This window comes from Equus caballus, chromosome 28 (assembly GCF_041296265.1).
Source record: "Equus caballus isolate H_3958 breed thoroughbred chromosome 28, TB-T2T, whole genome shotgun sequence".
Classification (NCBI taxonomy): domain Eukaryota; kingdom Metazoa; phylum Chordata; class Mammalia; order Perissodactyla; family Equidae; genus Equus; species Equus caballus.
Window position 1 is genome coordinate 48,303,207 of NC_091711.1, and position 19,844 is coordinate 48,323,050.

General features: G+C 48.4%; 1 protein-coding gene across 16 annotated transcripts in view; it reads left to right on the top strand.

Moving 5' to 3' along the window:
* Positions 1–19,844, top strand: part of TBC1D22A (TBC1 domain family member 22A) — a 342,685-nt gene that overhangs the window by 249,890 nt on the left and 72,951 nt on the right. The gene's annotated exons all lie outside the window — the stretch shown is intronic.

The following is a 19,844-nucleotide window of genomic DNA, read 5'->3' on the forward strand; positions in this document are numbered from 1 at the left end:
GCAGTTTATTCCTGATTGTCAGACATGTTCTGTGTACTTGTCATTAAAACCAAGATGCTGGAAGCTGGTTCCCCACCCGTTCCTAGCAAGTGGCCTAGGGTTCCCATAAGCTTTGCTGCTGCTGTTGAGGGTTTCTGACTCAGTTTCTGGGAGAAGTTGCCGATGGTTCGGCAGGCAAATAATTGCCAAATACATAGCAGGGAAATGTTGTCAGAAGCAGGCAAATGATTTAGTTACAGATCAGCCCAACAGCCTGTGCTTTTTGGCTGCTTTTCTGTTGTTAAGTGTGAATCATGCCTCTGGTCTTTCATGAGTGTAGAGCCTCTCAGGTCTCATCTTTAAGGCAGCTGCAAGGGGCAGGTTGTCATTGAGATTTTACTGTCGGGAGACTTGTCTTTGCCCGCTTGAATTATATTTGCAGCCCCCAAAATGACATTCACAATTGTTTGAGAGAACCATCGGAATCTCTGGTGAGCTCCTAAAAGGCCTGTTCTGTCTTCATCTGTGTTCCCCACCTGCACCCGCAACCCCTCTTTCCAGAAACACTGTCCTCTCTGAAGGGCCTCAGAGGCTGGGGTTCTCCAGGACGCAGGAATGCAAGGCCTGGCTTGCTCTCTCCCAGATGCTCCAGGTGTGGGGGGCCCTTCCTCCTCCCCAAGCTCTTTTCTCTGCCCCATAGTGGTCCCTGCTTTCTGAGGAGTCTCTCCGGGCATGTGTCCTGCCCTATGGCGCTCAGCTGAGCGCTCTCTGCACTCGCGTCCTGCCCTATGGCGCTCAGCTGACCGCTCTCTGCACTCGCGGAAGCTGGGCACTCAGATACGAGCATGGCTCAGGCCCCTCGGGATGGGTCTTAAACGAAGACCGAAAGCCATCCACAGCATTTAGTTTTGTCTCTTCTAGAATTTTGTAAAAATGGAACCCTATACAGTATGTGCTCTTTTTTGTCTGGCTTCTTCTACTCTTCATAATTATCTTGAGATTTATCCATAATTTTGCATTATAATTAAGTTCTTGCCTTTAGTTTATTGCTGAGTAATCTTTCATTGTAGGAGTCTTTCCTTAAAATCACTAGGCCGTTTCTTCCCTATCTCGAGGTTAGGAAGTATGACAGAGTAGGTTCTCCGCCCCTTTTTGTGCCTCCAAACAGAGCTTGTGGTGTCGTCTGTGACAGTGATTCTCAGAGCGCTGTCCCCAGAGCAGCAGCAGCACCTGGCATCACCTCCTGGAAATGCACGTTCTTGGCCCAGGCCTGCTGTGCCAGAATCCCCGGGGCAGGCCCAGCTGCCTGTTTCAGCGAGCGCTCGGAGAGGCAGGGGCCCAGGCGGGTAGGGACGCTGCTGGTCCTGGGGAGTTTGTGGTTCATCACGGACGGCTGCGTGGCTCCTTGAACCCAGTGTCTCCTGACGCTCCCTTCTGCTCGAGTGTACTGCAGCGTGTCCTTCCTGCTTGGTCCTCACATGGGTGCACGGTGGATTCCCCAACACAAGTACCTCGTCATTTCTGTTGCTCTCAAGATGTAGAACGTGACAATGGATGGATGTCATGATATCACCATGGAGAAGAGCAGGGAAGTGACTGCGGTCCCTTGCTGTCCTTATGAAGTGGGTGAGGGAGTTGCCTAGAGTCTCTCTGAGTCCTAAGCAAGGCCCTTCACCCATCCACAGACCCCTCCTGCCCTGTGGCTGTTGCTGTGACTGGTGGCCAGTCTCCTCAGCCACATACTTGGCCTCGTCCTAGGCCTGATGCTCTCAACCTTGGCCGCACGTTGGAATCACCTGGGGCGGTTTTAATCCCGGTGCCCCGGCAGACCACGGTCTCTGGGGTGGGTCCAAGCATCTACTCCTTGGTAGGGCTTCTGCCCCTCCACCTCGGTGATGCCAGTGTGCAGCCAAGGCTGAACTTTATTCTGGATTCTCTTCTTCTTTTCCTCCTTCACACCCGAGTCCTGTTGGTCCTGCTTCTGAGATAGCACTTAACTGTCTCCTCCTCCTTCCACTACCAGTGCCTTCGTTCAGACGTGTCATCTGTCACTGGGATCGTTACAGAGCCGCCTCCTATGTCGTTCCCTCTGCTGGCTCTGCTGTTTCTCACTCTCACTCTTTGGCCCAGGCTCAGGACTAGACAAGCCATTGTGCTTGTGGCCCTGGGGGTTGTGCAGGGGGGCCGGCTTAGCCAGTCTTCCTCCCCTGCTTGGAATGGCTGCTCTCAGCCACCAGCCCACCTTGCTGGGAGAGCTCAACTCAGGCAGCCCTCGGTTCCCTCTGGATTCGGTACTGTTCTGGTTACTGTTGAGGGAAACAAATCCCCCCACGCTTAATGGCTTAAGATAGCAAGTGCTTGTTTTGCTTATAGATAGCGATTTTCTCAGGGCTCGGAGGGGGTGGTTCTGCTGGGTGGCTGACTGGGGGCTGGAGAGTTCACTTTGAAGTGGCTCCCCCACCTGGCTGACAGCTTGGTGCTGGCTCAGTGGAAAGTTCAGCCAGGGCTGCTCGCTGTTTGGCCTTCCTCACAGCGTGGTGGCCAGATTCTGAGAGAACGAGAAACCTAGCCTGGGAGGTCACCCTTGCACTGTACCGGGCCACTTCCACAGGACCCACCCAGAATCACGGGAGAGACAGGACTCTTCCTCCTGACGGAGCAGTGGCAAGGTTCTGGAAGAGCCTGTGGGAGGAGAGAGCTTCCTATGATGGCAGCACCAGTAGCTCTTGTCTGGTGTGGTCTTCCCTCTTGCTCACCTCTCCTCCTGCTGGGAAGTCCCTCCTGTGCCCCGAGTCTGTACCAGCACCAGGTAACAGTCCTGGTGCTGAATGCATGAGGTCATGGGTGAGTCCTCGGAGGAGAGTCCTCGGGGCCCGTGCGTGGTGGGACTCAGGGAATATGATGTTCCCTCTGAGCTGGCCCCTCCCAACTGCACACGTGCTCCGCACCCAGGGCATGCCACCCGCATGGTGGGCAACATACATGTGTTGCTTTACAACAGTTTTCTGGCAGGTGATGGCGAAGTGCACCGCTCCAGCAGCTCAGCACATCATGACCCTTGTCCCATGGGAGGAAGTAAGTGTCAGATTTGCACGTTGAGGGCTGAGCGCCGCCCTACGTCTGTCCACATGCACGTGGTTTCATCCTCCCACAGAGAGAAAGCAGCAGAGCTCTCTGAAAAGTAAGACCCCATGGGAGTCCCAGGTAAAGCAGCTGCAGCCCAGAGCCTGCCTCTCGGCTGGTTGCCTTGCCTTTGGCCCGGAGGCCCCTCCAGGCCTGAGGCCTGAGACCCCAGGGCCAGGCCAACCCCACCTGCCCACCTGTAGCCAGAGGCCCCCTGCCTGTCCTTCAGGCCTCACCCACCTTTCTGAGGTGGGGTTTCTGTAAGTCAAGAGTACCTCTCTTCAACCACAGTGGCTCCCTGGTCACACAGGTGTGGCAGATGGAGGGTTAACCCAGTTAAAGTTTCGTCTCTGCAGAATTTCCGAAGCCTGGAATATGTTAATGTTAGTTGGGACTCTCCAGGCTGGGGTGCTGTTCTGCTCTTGAGGGCAGTACTGAGTGTAGCCTCCTGTGGGCTCCCTGCTCTGTGACACCGGGGTCCTGGGCGGGAGTATGGCAGAGTGTGCCCTTTGTCCCCAGCCCCAGGAGGAGGCTCCACCTGCTGGCTTTCTGTGCTCTGTGGACAGCCCCGTGCAGGGTGTCATGTGCAGGGGCAGCTCCGCTTAACATCTAGGAGTGCGACGTCCCAGGGCCTCCTGTCTGCGGACCCGAGGGCGAGTGTGGGTCCCCCGCTCTCACTGAAGGGGGAGTTTAGGATGACAAGGGTAGTGGTGTTTCTCAGAGCGAGCTTTCAGCTGATCATCAGTCTGAGATCAGGCAGACCTGAGTTTCTTCCTTTAGTTTATGAACTTGTCCCAGTGTGTGGAACCTGTCTGGTCCAGAGCCTTGTAACTGTTTTGAGCGCCTAGCAATACGTCGAGCCCGGGCCCTGTGGAGCCTGGGAGGCCTGTGTTCCGTTGGCACACAGAGCAGCCTGTTGAGTTGGCCCAGCACGCATCCGGAAACCTGCATAGTAAGCAGGAACTCGCCTTCCAAAGGACATCTGTCTGCTCCATCCCCATTAATAAAGCAAGCAGCCACACACAAAGAAGTATCTAAATATGCATTAAGTCCAAATTATTAAAAAAGTATTACCAGTTTTTATTTCTTGAATATTAAAAAATGGGAATACATATGCAAATGCAATTTAATCAGCCCATTCTAACCTTTCAGCACTCGGCTAATGAGTGCTTTGTGATGGCAGCCTTCGTTCTGGGCAGGAGGACGCTGGGGGCACAGCTGGGGCCTCCCCCCGACTTTCTGAGTGACCTGAGAGCCATGCTTTGTTCCTTCCTGAGGGGGCACTCCCGTGGCTGGAAGTTTCTAATTGTTCCACTTTTCTGTCTTGCCTTTCACAGGCCACTTTATAAATCCTTAATGTTTGGTCTGTTAGTCATTAGAAGCACGTGGTGTCAGAAGTGCTGATGGGTTTGCCTTCTCCAGCCATGGATTCAGATCTTGACTCCTCTGGCTTGCAGCAGAGTGACCTCGGGTGAGTCTGTGGCCCCGTCTGAGCCTCAGGGCCTCAGTGTGGACTGGTGGGGTGCTCGCCTCTCCCAGTTGTATGCCGTGCCTGTTGCACAGCGCTGCACATGAGCGTTGCGTTTCTTCTTTAGGTGGTGGTGTGGGCCAGAGGCCGATCTGCAAGCACATCTTCTTAGGTTGTGGCTTTGGTTGATGAGCTACCCTCTCTGATCCTCGGCTTCTCAGCTGTAAGAGTGCTCATCACGGCGCCTGCCTGGCAGGGCTGGTGAGAATCACCCGTCTGGGTTTCTCACACGGGGTCTGTGTTCTGTCCACGGCATCCTGGCGTGTCTGGTTTGCGAAATCTCTTCCACATCATGCACCTTGGACTGGCTCCTGGGAGCGTCACTGCCTCCCGACTCCTAGAGGTTGCGCTGACAGAGCCTCCAAAATGCTCTTGGAAAGCTGGGGACGATGTCGCACAGGCCTGGCCACATCCCTGGATCCCTGGGCATGAAAGTGAGACCTCAGCAACAGACGAGAGGACAGCCTGCGGGAGGCCCAGGGAGGGCAGGGCTCGAGTCCACTCAGCCTATGGGACAAGCCTCCCTAGGGACCTGTGGAAGTTTGGGGAGCACAGTCTCAGGGAAGAGCCCGGGTGCCCTTCTAGTCCAGCCTGAGGAGGCAGAGAATGAGATTGGGCATTCTTGGGCCGTGTGTTTGTTTCCTGTGCTCTGTAACCAGTGCCACAAAACTGGGTGTCTTAAAACTGTAGATGTTTATTCTCTCACTTTCTAGGTGCCAGAGGTCTGAACTCAGGGTGTCGGTGGGTTGATTCCTTCTGGAAGCTCTGAGCAAGAATCCATTCCAGGCCTCTCTCTTAGCTTCTCATGGCACCAGCTCTCCTTGGTGTTCCTCGGCTGGTAGATGACCACCCCAGCCTCTGCCTCTGTCGTCACATGGCCTTCGCCCCTGTGTGTCTGTGTCCAAATTCCCCTCTTATAAGGACAGCAGTCTTTAGATTAAGATCCGCCCTAATCCAGTGTGACCTCCTCTTAACTACCTTTGCAAAGACCCTGTTTCTCAATAAGGTCGTGTTCACAGGTCCCCCTGGGGTTAGGACTTGAAGACATCATTTTTGGGGACAGTTAAACCCACAACAGACAGGCTTTCCCAGCCGGGAACGTGTTGGTTGACCTAAGTGAGGAGCAGCTGCCGGCACCTGGGCTCATTAGTGGTAGCCTGCCCTCCCTCCCGGTCGGCATGCAGCCCAGAGTACGGCTGTGCCCGGTCCCCGAGCAGCTGTGTGGGACAGTCTTGCTGCTCTGTGCTGGGCAGCTTTGTCCGCAGGAGGCCCCAGTACTTTAGCAAACACAGGATCAGGAAAATTGGCACCCCTGTTGAATGGCTGTACAGATTGAGCTGTTCGGCTCAATATGGTTACTGTCAGGAAGGATTAAATGGTTCAATCTGATCCTTTTCACCTGATGGCATTTTAAGTATAGAAATGGTAGTACGTTTTCAGAAAAAAAATATTCCTTTTCTTATTGCTGAGAGTGCCCTGTCATTAATAAACCACTATAGCTTTGGGGGCCATCCTGGGCCTGGTCCTGCCCAGCAGTGGGGCAGACTTGAGCCCCCTCTGTCCTGTCACTGTCACCATCATGCAGATCCCTGGAGCATCTGGCTGTTCATAAACTGTTTGAGTCACTGTGCATGTCTTTGTCTTCGTTATACTCAGGGTCTCCGTGCATTAAGGTGTCAGGAATGAGCTCCTTTTAATTAAATTTCACAAAGAATAAATGTTAACTCTAAAAGTGTCTTTAATTTCTTCTCTGCAGCTGACAGTGTCTTTTGAAAAATGTACTGTACACTTTAATCTCCATCATTATGAAGAGGCAATTTCTAAAGGATGTATCAATGTTTTGTTAAATGAGAGGAATCTCAATTATAAATTAAGGTTATTTTTGAGTCTATTTTTGGCTCCTCGCTGACATTAGTGAAAATTTAAAGAGTTCTGGCTTCAAAGTTGTGCTAGCGCAGACGTGGTTCTGCTCAGGTGACGGCCTTCTCTGCAGAGCAGGTGAGCCAGGCTTGTGCAGGGGCTCCCCCGTCTCCTGGGTGGGCTCGCCGGGCCTGCTGGAGGGGCGAGGGGTCGTCTTCCTGCTGTGGTTCTCATTGGGGACTTGGCAGGGCCTTTCAGCTGAAGGGCCGAATTGATTGAACAGGTCCCAGGAGGAGGCCTAGAGCATCAGACCCTGAGATTGCCCTCTAGTCTTAGGGGCTGAGAGGCTAAAATTTCTTTCGGGCTCCACTTTCCCCACCCTCTGACCCGAGACAAGCTAGCGGGCAGGAGGGGGGTCCCACGGCTGCTCTGCCTGGAGCCCCACCCCAGGATGGGGCCGAGCCTTCTGCTGCCCGTCTTGTCCCCTCGTTTCCTCATACCTGGAAGCAGCTGGCTTGTGGTGTTTTGTTTGGTCTTAAGCAAATGTGTCCAGGTCCTTAGGCGAGGCGGCTCCTGGACTCCTCGCCACTTTCTGAATCCTGCTCGGCATGCCTTGGCCAGCCCGCGTGTCTGGCTGCAGTGTGTGGGGTGGAGGGAGGAGGGGTTCTACCTACCCACTGAGTCAGAGGACCTTGGACACATCCTGGGCACCATGCCCAGTGGACAACTGGAGGTAGAGATCCAGGAAAAGCGGGCCTTGCTCCGTGGGCCACGCCGCACGTGAGGGGTCGGATACATACAAGGGTGCTCTGAGCAAGCCCAAGGAAGGAAAGAAGGGTATTGAGGACGGTTAGGGGAGGTGATTGACTTCATCCAACAGTTTATCATTGTGATTGCCAACAACGTTTTGGGAACTAAGCCACTGGAAATTAAGTAAACCAAGGCATACGTTTAAAGCACACTGTCACTTCTCAAAGAGATGGTGGTTTTGTTGAAAAGAGAAAAACACCCCAAATTATGTGAAAACAGCCACAAGGCCACCTCGCACTCAGTGCAGGAAGGTGTGCTGCCCGTGAATCCCTGAGCAGGCGGCAGCAGAGGGGGCTGGTGCTCCTTGGGGTGCCGGCCACACCGAGTTGGGGAGATTGCGGGGGGGGAGCTGGTGTGCTGCTGCCCCACGGGCCGGACTGTGTCATGGCTCAGCCCAGCATGGGAGAAGCCCACGCAGGGTGGCCCCATCCCTCTCTTCCTGTTCCTTCGGCGAGGGAATAGTCACATGCCACGCCTCGCTGTGGAGGGAAGCTGGGTGGTGCCATTCAGCCCTGCACCTGGCTGCAAGGCATTCTGTGGGTGGGGAGAGGGAATTGGGGTCGAGCGCTAACCGGCTCTGTCCTATGACCACCTGAAAGTCGGCACTCAGAATTTGGGAGGGCTGAGCATTCATGAGGCAGCTGGCTTCTCTGAAGCTCACCCACCTGTGAATCTTGTCATGGGGCAGGTGTCCTCTGGGCAGGGAGGAAACCCTAGCCCCCTGGATGGACTGTCCTCGCCCTCACAGGGCACCATGTCTCTGTTCTCACCCCAGCCCACTTCTTCATCTGCTGTTTTCATCCATCCTTAATGCTTGTATCGGGATAGGTCATTGCCAAGCTTTTTGGGATGTTTCAGTCGAGGTGGCACTGTTCTCGCCTGTGTCTGCGGAACTGGTTTGCCTTGCCTGACACCAGTCTGTTTTAAAAACTCATCCTAACCACTCTGTCTGTCTTTCCAGGACTTTAGAGGCAGAAGAAAACTGTTGTAAGGTGAATTTTAGTGTCAGCTCTTTCAGACACTGTTTTTAGATTAATAGATCCTGTCTCCTCTTTTGTTTCTCCTAGTAATGAAGAAGCGGAGCTCAGGAGGGAAAGCAGGGCGTACAGAGATGGGCATTAACATACAGATGGATAGATGGGGTCTTTCTCCCCATCTGAACAGCTTCCCTTTGTGTGAACAGAGTGAACGCTGAGCACAGTCCATGCACAGTGAGTGAAGGAGCCAACTGACCTGATGCCAGGTCCTCAGAGCTGCTACAGGAGGGCCATGCCCACTCTGCACTGTCCTGTCTTTCTAGGCCTAGGATGAAGGGGACATTTGCGTGCATCTTTAGGGATCAGGCCAGAACAGCAGAGATGCTTAAGGCTGGAGCCAGGGCCTCAGAAAGGGACCATAGCCATTTATTTAATAACTTGAAAGAAACAGATTAAGACAACTCCCCCCTGCCCCCCCCCCCCATCCTACTTTGCTCAGCATTTGACCAACTGAGGAGCCCTCTTAAGGCTTTTCTGGGTCTGCCTTTGAATGTGGAAGGACACCTGCCAGTCTTGTCTTTCTGGTGCACACTTGTCCTTCTGTCCATCCGTTTGTGTTTGATGCTTTGAGCACCTGTGTGGTTATTTGGACTGGTCCTAAACCTCCGTTCTGGACATTAAAAGTCAAACGACAGCTGCCTCCTGCCTTGGAGGGGCCTTCTGTTGAAAGGGGACAGAGGGTGGGTGCTCTTTGACCAGTCAGTAACAAGTGCTAGGCAGGGACAGCTGGGGAGGGTGGCTTAGCTGTCCAGGCCACAGGTAGGCTGGCCACCTGGCTTTTGTTTTCTCAGCAGGCCTGTGGAGGGGGAGCTTATGGGCAGAAGTCTGGGTGCCCAGTGTGGGTGCCAGCCTGCCTGCTGTGGCAGGACCCTCTGCCGGGGTGGGCACCTGCTGTATGACAGCACCAGCCTTGGGTTAGGCGGCCCCTCTGCGTGGCCCACTGTCGGGGAGAAGACCGATTCCCCTGTGCCCCTGCTCCCCCTCTGCCAGCGTCATGGGGGTAAAGCAGACACACATCGCCCTGGGCCTTCAGGAGAGCCAGCCTCGCCGGGAGCTGTGCTTCGTCCTCTGAAGCCTGTGCAGCGGACACCGGCGTCGGGAGATGCAGGGCTCTTCGGGTGTGGGCCTCCACGTCACTGCACTTTGCAGCCTCCCCTCCTTTTCCTGTATGACAGGGACTGTCCGCCTGTCAAACAGGATCTTTCCTGGGCTTGCATGATCCCAAATCATTTCATCAAGTGGAATCTGCAGTGTGGTGTTTGAATACCTGTAATATCTCTCAAACCCTGGGGCCAGAAACTCCAGTGATTCTCTATTCATGGATTCATGTTGCAGTAAAATGGGATAATTGATGAATATCTGTGGAAATGGATATGATTGTGTCCTCTTTAATGAGCTAACAATTTCATGGAGAAATCTCAGCAGTGCTATTGTTTAGAATAAAAGGAGACATGCAAATGAGGCCAGGGCTCAGATTGTGGTGGGAACAATGCTGGCAGCCTCTTTATTGGACCCATTAATTAATTCCCCATCAGCCAGTTTCCCTGGGAATGAACTGGAAAAATAATTAAAATGATGCATGAGGTAAGAAGTTTAGAAATTCAAAAGGTGAAGGCGAGAATTAGTTTAATACGTAATTAGACATATTATTTGTGACTGTACATTTTTTTAAACGTGGTTCACTGAGGCAATAGGGTCCTATTTTTAGTCCTGGATAGCTAATAAATACCATTTGGGGCTGTTTTTCAACTCATAAAGGCTCATAAATTTTTTTAATGACATTAAGTGGCTAATTATATTGTACATTGTTAAAATAACTTCTATTACAAAATCTAATAATACAACAAAAGTTGGAAAAGCAAGTTTTTAGAAGAGTTAATTTGACTAAATTACCAAGTGAAATTCTGGGTGTTTAGATCAAATAGGAAGAGTTTCAGCAAAGAATCTACAGGTTCCCATTATTTTTGTTGCAAATTTGATTCAGAAGGTGAAAGCTTGAGCACCCAACCTACTGTTGCTATGAGTGGTGCACGTAGCAGGTCCCCCCTCGGGAGCCGGGCCTGACGCTGTGTTCCTAGTTCTCGGAACAGGTTAAGCTAACAGAACAGTCACTTCCGCTGCCGTCCGTCTGGTGCGCACCAGCCCTGGCTGCAGTGCGGTGCGTGTCAGGCTCCACGAATAGCTGTTGAATCAGTCACCACGTGGTGCGAACGCATGCGAGTTCCACCAGGTCTGAGCTCCCGGCCAACATTGTCCCTCCAGCTAAGACCCGCTGTTTGGAGGAACCAGAGTTCCTAACCCGTCCCAGGACAGTTCACCTAAGTTGTTCTCTGTGCTTCCCTCTTTTTTTGAATTATACACTGAACATGGCCCAGCAGTTCCATTTCTTGGAACCTTAGGGTATAAACATTTCTTAAAGTTATTGGTGTTAAAGTGACAGGCCTATATATAAATATTTGAACTTCATATTTAGGCTTATCTTTTTTTTTTAATGTACCCCTTAAAACTCATTTTAGAAGTCAGTCTCCCAAACTGTTGGAGAAAAGAATAAAAACTATAATAAAAAAATAATGAAAGCACTTATGAGGAACCAGATGTGCCATTTGCTGCCATAAGCACTTTGCACGTGTGAGCACGTGGGGCCGCCCAGTAACCGCACCAGGACCAGGGCGAGACCTCCAGTGTACAGTGGGTGCTCCTGAGGCCCAGGGCAGACATGTTTGCTGACCCAGGGTCTCCCAGCCGGGAAGCCCTGGATGCAGTCAGCATTCAGAACCGGCCCTTTCCACCCGGTCCTGTGAGGCCGTGTGCTGTGTGTATGGCCCTCAGTCAGTCCCTACCGCTCCCCTCCCCTCCACCTGAGATGCCTGGCGCTCTTGGTCTTCCCAGGCCTGCCTCGCTCAGGGGTTGGCTGCACCCCACTTTTAGTCTTCACTGTTACAGTCAAAATTAAAAATGAGAAACCCTTAGCTTAGGGATGGAGGGAAAGGATCCAACCCTGCCATTTCCATTCTTTCCTTTTAAATGAAACGCTGCCCATTAATCATCCTGTGATTTGATCTGTCAACCCTGAAACACTTGCTAATGCTTTATGGCTGTGGTTTGTTGAAGTTCTGGGAAAGAGGAAAATAAACAAGCAAGTCCTAATAAATAAAAGTTATTTCCTCATTTGAATTTCTGAGTTGAGGGAGTCAATATGAGGCAGACATCAATCTTTCCGTTCCTGAAAGGGAGGGACGATGCCTCATGTGCGTCATGCTGGGTTTGATGAGAAGTGTGTGGTGTTTGTCTGGGCTCAGTCATCCTCCCCTGGGACTGGCTGCCTTTTTGTATCACAAATTACACACTTGACTTAATGCTGGGAGCAGCCTGTGTTCCCTTGGTCTTTGAGAGTATTATTGTGTGAAACGATATTTCAAGGTGGGAAAGCACGTCGTGGATCTTCAGAAACCTGTTTTTCTCTCTCAGCCCTCTGAGTGTGCTCAGGAAGGTATGCTCTTGGAGGCCCACTGGAGGCAGAGGCATGATGGGGAGGTCGCTGAGCTGCTCTGGGATTTAGGAGGGAAAGCAAGACTGCCCTCATAGAGCAGGGAGGGAGGCTGTCCAGGTGCACAGCCGCCGGAAGATGGCAGAACCGGCACTAAAGTTCAGCTTCCCCTTGGCCAGGCCCCCCCTTCTCCTCGGTGGCCGCTCTGCCTTGGTCACTGGCTCTCCAGCACGAGGCTGCTGTGTGATTCTGAAAGTAAGCTCTTTAGGTTTTTTGTCACAGTGTCCTTGGCTTCAGCAGTGCAGTACCTGGGCTCACATTTGGCTGAAAGTGACATGCCGACTCGTAGCAGCAGAGTGGCCATTCCACCACCGTGTTTCAGGTGTAGGGTCCCCCATTTCTCTGCACCTGCAGCACTTTGCTGGGCCCTGTTAGTGCTCCTGCTGTCTCACAGTGCCACTGTTTTCACACCTGCCACACACATAGGCCAGGAAGTCCTCTAGGGTGGGGACTGCCTGAATCAGCTCTGCACCCTGGCATCCTGTGCAAGGCCTGGCATGCTGGCGTTTGCTAAAGGCTACCTGGGTAGATGGTGGGTGCCTGGCCCTGTGATTTGATTTACCTGGTGTCCTGTAGGGTGCTCTTGTGAATAGCTGCCAGACCGAGTTTGGGTGGAGGATAATGTGGCCCTGTCCCCTGGCCATCTCAGCTATGCCTTTTATTGATACATCTCGTGGTCTAGTTCAACAGACCAAGCTCTGCCCTGTCAGCTGGGGGCCAGCGGGGAGCCATCCTCCCGGTTGGAGACCTGCCCCCAACTCCTGCACGAAGGACAGACGGCTCCAGGCAGCTTTTTGGTTGTGGGGTCAGATTTGAATGTAAAACTGAAAAGTTCTAAATTTATTAAAGGCTTTCTTTTGGGGCTGGAAATATGCAATAGATTTCCTATCCCTCTCAATTCTCTCTTAAAATTTAATGCTGCCATAAAAATGATAGATAACAAATTATTCCAGGAAAAATGATACTGAAAGACTCTTCTAACTGTTGAAGCAGAAGTGTAGACTGGGCAGAGAAATAAATGTAGCCCAGAGGCTCACAAGGAGACAGGGAATCGTGTCCTTTGTGGGAACCACAGCCAGGTAATGTCGCTCCCGGCTATAGAAAACAGCAAGTTTATTCAAGATACTGAAGTACCGAATCTATTTTGTGCTGCTGGCATCTTTATTAATATAGGAACACCAGGCCTCTCTGGAATTCATTGTGCAGCCTTCTCTACCTGAACACTGCAGAATCCCGGCAAAGAAGCAGGAAAGACCAAACCCAAACATCGATGTCAGGGTGTCCCCTGTGAAAGCCTGTGCTCGTTACTCACGTGAGCATTCGTTGGCCTCGTCGATACATCTTTCCTCTGAGTTCCACCAACATGGGTTTGAGCCATGTAAGACTGTGATTAAAACCACAGACGGCTGGGCCTAGGACCGCCCCACTCAGACACAGTTGTGGTGGTGGAAATGAGACCTGATAACCAGACCTCAGGCAAGCAAGAAGGAGGAAAAGATATGTTCAAATCAGACCAAGGTGCTCAAATCCCACAGCAGTCTGAGGCGAGTTAGTGTGGGGACCAAACCGCCCCTTATTCCTTAAGTGGCCTTGGGGGCATCATTCCATGGTAGGTTTTTAATAAACATAGTATTAACAGAAAATGATTCAAATTTGACATCCCCACCATTGTTTTTACTCCAAAGTAATGGAAGTGATGGTGCTGCTGATGCCCTAGTCCTTAGTTCCTCTCAGACTAGTAATCCAGGCCAGATTCTGGCCTAAATGGAGACCTATGCGGCAACTGGATGACATGGCCCAGATCGGCCCTTGTGGTCTCATTTGTTTTTCTCAGCATGTGTTGCCACTTCTATTAGGAGAGCTTCGGAGAAAGGACTGGCTGTATCAATGATTTCCTGTTGGAAATGTCTCCATGACAACTCAGGAGGTGCTGGAAGCAGGCACTTTTTTAATTCCAAGTCTTAACCCTTCCTAGGCAACTTTGAAATCTTTGAAGGGAAATAGGCTCATTTGTGAAAGGTGTCTCTCATTGTTCCTAGGCTACATCCACTCAAGTGAATAATTTACTTTTTTGTGTAGGAAGAATAACAGATGCACACAATCTCTCTGATACCATCTTTACGCATTTTAATATGAGCTCCTTAGACTGTTCTTTGATGGCCAGCGTCTCAGGGAAGAGGCAGGACCCTGTAAATGGTGCTGCCTCAGTTCTCTTGCTCTGTTGGTCCTCTGAGACACAGAAGCTCCGTTCCCCGGGCAGCTGTCCTACCACCTTCTTGCTTAATTGCCTTCACCCGCAGCTCTGTTCCATCAGAGAAAGCCCAAATGCCTCAGGCCTGCTGTTAGAGATCTTTACCCTCCAGCCCCATCCTATACTTCCTGCCCCATTCATCAAGACTCTTGTGAGCACATGCTCCAGGTTAGGCCCAGGCCAGTGGGGAAGAGAAAAGCGGAAGTGAGTTAGACGCATTCCTTGCCACTCTAGAGCTCATGGCATCCTGGAGAAATCAGACTGAACAGAGGGGTGCAGTCAAGAGCCCCAGTGATAACCCAGGAGTCTTGGGGAACTCAGATCCCTCTGTCACTTCCTGTGTGGGTCAGGGTGACTTCCTAGCATGCTGAACCATATAAATGGCATATCACACAATCCTCAGAAGTTACTGAGAGATGGTCATAAGTAGGCTTGTAAATGCATGAAAATTTCCAGGAAAGCAGTCTCACCACCAGAGGACCAAGTGAAAACAGGTGGGAGGTGGGAGGGGGTGCTACCAGTCTCTAGGCTTGGGTGTGACCACACACTTGGGACAAGAGATAGATCTTGTACCCCTCGCAGCTCGGGAATGTGGAGTGAAGGGACTTCAGTAAAGCCAGAGCACAGAAAGGCTGTACTCTTGGACAAAGAGGGAACTAGAAGAAAAAAATCTACTCACCAGCCTGGGAGACAACTGGATGCACCTCTGTCTCAGCCTGGGTTCCTAGGTGGGGAAGGGGTGTTCTTCCCTGTTAACTTTTTATCCAGAGCCACTTTTAGCATTTGAATTTACAGGAACTGCATAATCTGGGAATCCACAAACTGAGCAATTAACATAGAAAGATGTTAAAGGCTATTAATATCACTGGAACATCCAGCACAATTATAACTGAAGATTTTAATTTGTCTGAATAGACCAAAAATCAGTAAAGATATAGGAGCTATAGAAAATGTCATCAAGCATCTTGCTTGATCTCATTAACTTTTATAGAACACTACATCCAACAGCTAGAGATATCCAACAGTATTCTTTTTAAGTACACAATGACCAATATCCAAGATAGTTTATTTCCTGGGCCATAAAAGAAGTCTGAAAATGTAAAAGGAGTGAAATCGTACAGAGTATGTTATCCAACAATAGTAGAATTAAGCTAGAAATCAATAAGAATGATATCTAAAAATCTCCAGATCTTGGAAAATTAAGCAGCACACCTCTAAAGAACCCTTGAATCAAAGAAATCAAAGATAAATCAGGTCATATTCTGAACTGAAAGAATAATAAGAATATAATGTATCTGAACGTGTGGGATGCAGCTAAAGCAATGCCTGGAGAGCTGACCTATTCCTATAAATGCATACCTCAGAAAGGAAAGATTTAAATTCAGTAATTTTAGACCCACCTTCAAAAACTAGAAAAAAGAAAAGGAAAGTAATCCCCCAATAAGCCAAAGGAAGGAAATAAAAATTTAGAGGGCAAAAATCAATGAACTAGAAAATGGGCAAGCAGTAGAGCAAATCGGCAAAACCAAAAGCTGGTTTAATGAAAAGATCAATAACACTGAAAAATCTCCAGCTAGGCTAATAAAGCAAAAAAAAAAGAGAGGGGGAAAAAGATGACTAATATCATGAATAAAGAGAGGACATCACTACAGATCCTACAGATATTTAAAAGATAATAGGAGAATATTATTAACAAACAAAATTATAAAACAATAAAGTTAACAGTCTAGATGAAATGGACAAATTCCTTGAAGGATACAAATGATCAAACTTTTCCACAAGAAGAAATAAGCCTGAAAAGCCCGGTTATATCCATTAAAGAAATGGCATCCATAATTAAGAACATTCCTACAAAGAAAATTAGAGCCCTGATACCTCACTGGTGAACTCTCAAACATTTCAAGAAAAGGGAATACCAACCTTACACGAGTTCTTTCAGGGCACAGGGGAGGAGGGGTGACTTCTCAGCTCTTCTTATTAGTCAGCATAGCTGAGATAGCAAAATGAGACAAGGACATTATAAGAAAAAATTATAAACCAATATTCCTCATTAACATTGATTCAAAAATCTGTGACAAAGTATTAGCAAATTGAATCAAGTAATGTATAAAAATGACAGTACATCATGACTAAGTAGGATTCATCCCAGCCTTGCAAAGTTGGTTTAACATTCAAAAATAAATCAGTGTAATTGATCACATTAACAGAATAAGGGAGAAAGCTGTATAATCATGTCAAAAGATGCAGAAAAAGCGTTTGACAAAATTCAACACCCACTCATGAAAAGAACTCTCAGTAAACTAGAAATAGAAGGAAGCTTCCTCAGTGATAAAGGGCATCTCTAAAATCCTACAGCTTACATCTTATTTAATGGTGAAGTTATCAAATGCTCCTAAGTTGAGAACAAAGCGAGCATATTTACTCTCACCACTTCTATTCAGTATCGTACTTGCAGGCCCAGCCAGGGCCATCAGGAATGAAAATGAAAATAAGACATACAGTGATTAGAAAGGAAAATGTTAAACTGTCCTGATCGATTGCAAATGTAGAAAATCCTAAAGAGCCTCCTCCCCTAAAAAAATAGAATAAAGATGCTGGATATAAGAATAATATGCAAAAATCAATTGTGTTTATATATATTAGCAGTGAGCAATTGGAAGAGGAAATTTAGAGGCTAATGCTGTTTATAATAACTTGCAATTCATAAAAATACTTAGGGATAAATTTAACTTAAAGATACTTAAAATTTTTACACTAAAAATTACAAAATATTGCTGAGAGAAATTGAAGAAATATATAGTGAGATATACCATGTTTATGAATTGAAAGACTTAATATTAAGATATTAATTCTCCCTAAGTTGATCTTTAGAATCAGTGTAATCCCAGTCAAATTCCTACCCAAAGGGCCGGCCCCGTGGCCGAGTGGTTAAGTTCGTGTGCTCCACTTTGGTGGCATGGGGTTTCTTCTCTTTGGATCCTGGGTGGGAACATGGCACCGCTCATCAAGCCATGCTGAGGCAGTGTCCCACATAGCACAACCAGAAGGACCTACAGCTAGAATATACAGCTATGGACTGGGGGGCTTTAGGGAGAAGAAAGAAGAGGAAGATTGGCAGCAGTCATTAGCTTACGTGCCAATCTTTAAAAAAAAAATTTCCTACCAAGGTTTTTTTTGTAGAAACTAACAAGTTTATTCTAAAATTTATATGGAAATGCAAAGGACCTGAGATAGAAAAATTTACAAAATTTTGTAAAAGAAGAAATAAGTTGGAGAACTTAACCTCTTGATTTCAAGACATACTATGAAGCTACCATAATCAAAACAGTGTGTCTTGGCATAGGGAGAGATAATAGAATATGGAGCCAAGTAGAGTCCAGAAGACTTGAGACCCACTGGGCGGAAATATTTATCATCCATAAATCTGACAAAGGATTCCTATCCAGCATATATAAAGACTGCTATAGCTCAATATTACAAAGACAAATAGCCCCAGTAAAAAATGGAGAAAAGCACAACCAGAAGGACCTAAAACTAGAATATACAACTGTGTACTGGGGGGCTTTGGGGAGAAGAAGAAGAAAAAGAAGATTGGCAACAGATGTTAGCTCAGGTACCAATCTTTAAAAAAATTGGATAAAAGACTAAGACATTTCACAACAGAAGAGAGATGAATGTCCAATAAACACTTGAGAAAGTACTCGACATCATTAGTCATCAAGGAAACTCGAATTAAACCACAGTGAGAGACCACTACACAACCACCAGCGTGGCTAAGATTAAAAGAATTGACAACACTAAACATTGGCAAAAATGTGGAGAAATGTTATACACGGCTGGTAGGAATGTTAACTGCTACCACCACTTTGGAAAACTGCCAATTTCTTATAAAACTGAACATGAAACATGCGCCTACTCACTGATCCAACATTTCCACTCCTAGGTACTTAGACGAGAGAAATGAACACCTCTGCTCACACACACAAACTTGTGCAAGAATGTGCATAGCAGCTTTGTTCATATTAGTTCAAAACTAGAAACAAATGCAATATCCATCAGCAGAGAATGGATAAACAAATTCATACCATGAAATGTTGTTCAGCAACCATAGTGGATGCATCTCAGAAACATTATGTTAACCGACAAAAGCAAAACACCGAAGAGTGCATACTGCATGGGTTCATTTATATGAAGTTCTAGAACTGACGGAATTAATCAGTAGTGATAGAAATCACCCAGCCCCCTCTTCTGGCAGTGCGGGAGTCCTGGGGGAAGGACGTGTTCTGTTAATGGGGATGTCCACTGGTGTATTCATTTGTCAAAACTCATCAAACAGTATGCTTAGACCTCTGTATTTCACCTTATGTGAATTATACATCAAAAAAAGTTAATAATTTTTTTTAATGCCAGCTAGAAATACTCAGAAGCCCAAACAAATAAAAACACAGTCAAAATATGAGCCTATTGTAAGGGGAACACTGAAGCTGTATTTTTCAGATCTGTTGAACTGGAGCTCCAGTATTTGAGGCTTACCAGGTACTTGGGACAGAATAGGGTCCTCTCAGTGGAGAGGCTACAGGGAGAGCCCTCTGAATAATGCAGTCACCCCCAAAGGGCTCTTTCCTCAGGGTTGCGCTGGTAGGCAACACCCCTGCCCTGCCCAGGACTTTTGTGTTGAGGTGTGTGTGTGTGTGTGTGTGTGTGTGTGTGTTTACCAGGGAGGGCTTGGGGACCCTCTGCTTAAGTGTGAAAGATAAAACATCACATTTTAGGGCCAGCCCCACTGGCCTAGTGGTTAAGTTCAGTGCACTCTGCTTCAGTGGGCCAGCTTCAGTTCCCAGGCAGGGACCTACACCACTCTGTTAGTAGCCATGCTGTGCTGGTGGCCCACATACTAAAAAATGGAGGAACATTGAGGCATGGGTGTTAGCTCAGGGCGAATCTTCCTCAGCAAAACAACAAAAATATATTACGTTTTAGGGAGGAGGGAGCATGTAGAGCCATAGGAACCACTGGTGGGAGTGTGAACTAGTAAAAACTACTTCAAAAAATAGTTTAGCTTTTCCTGGAAAAGTTGAAGAGGTGCATTGTCTAAGACCCAGATATTCCATTCCTGTATTATGTATACTTAGAGCTGTACTGTCCACCAGCCACATGTGGCTATTTAAGTTAATATTAATTAGAATTAAATGAATTGAAGAATTTGGTTCCTCAGTCGCACCAGCCACATTTCAAGTACTCAAGACCCACCTGTGGCTAGTGGCCACCGATCGGACAATACAGACATAAACATTTCCATTATTGGCCAGTGCTGCTTTAGAACAGTGGTTCTCAAAGTGTGATTGTGGGCCAGCAGCATCAGCATCACTGGGGAACTCATTTGAGAGGCAGATTCTTGGGCCCCATTCCCAGTGACCTACTGAATCAGAGATGCTGGGGTGGGTCCTCCCGGTGATTCTGGAGCACACGACAGCTTGAGAACCACTGCTCTAGAGAGACTTTTAAAAATGTGCACAAGGATTACAGCAGGACTGATTTGTAATAGCAAAAAATGGGGAAGAACCTACGTATCCATTCACAGAAGTATGGATAAATAAATTGTGGTGTATTGATGAAGCAATGAAAATTGATAATGACCTGCAGCTACTTGAAGCAACATGAATGTATTTCAGGAACATAACGGTGAATTAAAAAGAAAGTCCTTGATTC